Source organism: Perna viridis, chromosome 2, assembly GCF_037379345.1.
Source record: "Perna viridis isolate PV_CMFRI_1.1 ecotype Kerala chromosome 2, ASM3737934v1, whole genome shotgun sequence".
NCBI classification, from domain to species: domain Eukaryota; kingdom Metazoa; phylum Mollusca; class Bivalvia; order Mytilida; family Mytilidae; genus Perna; species Perna viridis.
Genome location: NC_142446.1, coordinates 58,300,635 through 58,304,107, shown reverse-complemented (window position 1 = coordinate 58,304,107; position 3,473 = coordinate 58,300,635).

Genomic DNA, 3,473 nt, shown 5'->3' with positions numbered 1-3,473 from the left:
TGTTGTGTGTTGTTCAATTTATATCATTGAAAGCCTATTGACAGAAATGATTTTGAGACATAATGTTCTTGTCCAATAAGTGGGGCGCTTTCCACAGGTTTTTGTTTCGGTTAACCTTAAAATATTGCAATGGGTTTAGTATCGCAAAATGTGTCTGATTTACCTCTGAACGAAACTAGAAAGGTAATGTGCTGTCTCATTAGGTTTAAACAGATGTTTTTTCCAAGGCATCTGTTGTTTTTTTTTTTTTTTTTTTTTTTTTTTTTTTTTTAGTAACAGTAATACCTCAGTAGAGAATCCCCTGAAATGAAGGCTTCGTAGATTTCCTCCATTTATAGTATTCCCTGCTGCTCATCTTCAGAGGCGCAGTTTGCCTGCCTAAAATGTCCAAGTGAGTTTTGCGTCCATGGTCATATGTAAACTTTGAATATTTCCTAACTAGTTGGAAACATCTTGACCTATGATATTTTTATCTGTCGTGATTCTGCTTCGATTGAACGATATGCCCGTCATAGTTTACCTAAGCTTCTGATTTGCCATTTTTCGGAGTTCAACATTCCTGAAAATACAGGTATCAATTACCTCGATCGGCGGTTGATTTAAAAAAAGGAAAAGTAGATTAGTTACACTCACTTGTATCGAATTGTCTAAAACTTTTTACCTTCAGGAAGTTCTTGCTTGGCCCAGTTTAGGTCTTCCGTTTAAGATTGGACTATTCTGGTAGTTGGCTAGTATATTTGAATTAACTTCATTTTATTTTAAAGAAGCAAATTCTTTTTCAAACTAATTATGTCGATTTCTCTCTTATACTATTAGTGCCCCTCATCTCTATAAAATCAGTAGTTTAATGTAAATGTGAAACTTAAACACTATCCTCCGAGACCTTCGCAGTTTTTATCAATATATCTGTACTGTAAACATGAGACCTTCGAAGGCTATTTAATCAACGGACTTATTAATAATAAATGTGGTAGATATTCAGGGAAGATTATGTATACTGTCTGACCTTTGCCCATAATCACAACGAGTTGAAGACTAATCAATGGAACCAAGATACTAGTGGTAATCAAAAGAATATATTCCAAGGATAAACACTAGACAGGGAAACAAAACACAGAGAAAATAAACACACAAAACAAAGAACATGAAATAACAAAATAATACAAAGAAGAAACAAAAGAAAATTAGCAATCCGAGTTCCACTAAAAGCTGGGAGCATGGACCAGGTGCACTGGTATGGTAAGCGTACTCTGCTTTTCTAGAAACACTAACAGAGTCACGTCCGGGATATACGAAGTAGGAAAGTCCAGCACAGTACAAAAAAGCCCGGACAGTTTCGGCAAGTTCTAGCATTACGTATGAGTTTTGATATGAGAAGCCTATACGCATTCAGACTCTGAAGGGGTGTTGCCACAGATGAGAGGAAAATGAAAATACGAAAGGTGAGTCATAGCGTTGGTCGAATAGTTTTGTTATGAGTTTTCCTTTTCCAACAATTTTATTTAAGTATTTTTGCCAAACCTTCGACCTATGCTAGGGTGAAGTTACACAGGCTTCCTCTATTTTTATCAATTTACTTGTTTGCTTGATGTATTTTTTTTTATAAATTGTTTTCTTGACTTTGTAAAAGCAGACCAAAGCTTCTGTTATGGTTAGCTATTATAATAAGATAGTGGCTATACTCCTACAACGTAAGAGGTTGAAATTCCGTTCATCCAAACCCCCAGTTAAAATATGACACCAAGTAAGAAAATAGCTCTAGCATTGCTGGAGTAAGATAATGGCGAATCTAGAAAGGGTTATATAACTCAAAACGCAGCAAAGGTATTTTGTCCTTTGCAAATTTTTCATAGCAAAGAACATTAAGATTAAAATTCTATACAGGGAATTCGTCGATTTTTTAAAATACCATTTTCTAAATAATTCATCGCATTCAGATACATATTAGCATCTGCTGTCAACCCGGGTATGAATTACATGCATGAATGCCCTGTTGTTTATTATTTACTTTGTTTATAGATGTTAGTGTGTATGCTATAAGTGTTGATGTTGATATCAAAATTATCATAATTGTTCATTAATGTTAAGGATAATAAAAAATCAAAGACTGAAGTCTTCAAAGTCGCTAATCGTCAAATATTCGCTGTCACTGATTTTGGCTCACTTTCAACATCCGAAATGGTACAAATGCGACATGCTCTCAAATCGGGTGACTTCCGCTAAAATCTTGGTTCCCTTGATATTATTGCGTACTCTTCCGTAATCGTTATGACCCGAATATTTTCAATATCATCCGGAACAAGGTTAAACAACTGGCAATGGCTGTATAGATATCGGTGTCCTGGTAATATATATGACCTTTATATAATCAATTGTAACGCCTGTGTTTGAATCGGAATCTGGGTGGTATTACACAAATTCAATGCTAACCGACCATGTTATCCTTTAATGTAAACTTCCCGTTCTAATACAAGCAAAAACACGCACAGACGTGTAACACTACGATATGTTTTTAAAAAAAGATACGTTGTAACTATCTATGGGTCGCTTATGATATTGACCAGGGAACCAGTTAAGGAACTAAATTTAGCAGCTGGCAATGAATATTCATTAATATCGGGGCGTGCTAATGTATATGACCTATATAGTCTTGTAACGAGCCTCAGTGCCTGAATCGGAAACTAGGTAATGTTCAAAGCTAACCGATCATTTCATGTAAACTTCCCGTTCACGCACAAGCAAGAAAGACACGTAGAACACACGTGTATGCTACTTAAGAGGTACATTTTTATCCCTTATGAAGCTATGACGCTATGGCGATAAACACGGCGTGGATCTGCAGAATAACGTGGCGTATATGCGAATATTAAGCACTGAATTTACGAGTACAAGAAGTCATAACAATATTAGCGCCTTAAAAACACCTTTTTTCTCCCCTGGAATGGAGCCACTTCATAGGTCCGTTAGAACAGTGTATCGATTGAACTATTGAATGACCATCCATATAACTACCAAGACAAACAATATAAAACCTATATCAAAATGAACATGACTATGATACACGGTATTGTGTGAACAGCAAGTGACTACTGTAGTGTGATATGAGATCGCTGCAAACCGCTGTACCTACTACATAACCCTATATAACTTACCACATTTACAACCATTACAACAGAGAATGCCATGACCAGCAAGTCGCACTGCGGTAGTGTGAAATGTGGTCGCTGCAAATCCTTGTAACAGTTATACTACTCTAGCTAATGTCACCGACTATATGGAGTGGCGTGACCAGCAACGTGCACTACAGTAGTGCTTTATGAGGTCTTCGCAAACCATACAGCAGTTAATGCCTTTCGTCATCATAAGTTGTTCCGAATTTACATTATCACATAATTTGTAAAGCCAAATCTATGTAAACCTTTTCAAATTCACTGAATGTAATCCAGGGGCAATCGACCTAACTGCTCGGTGGT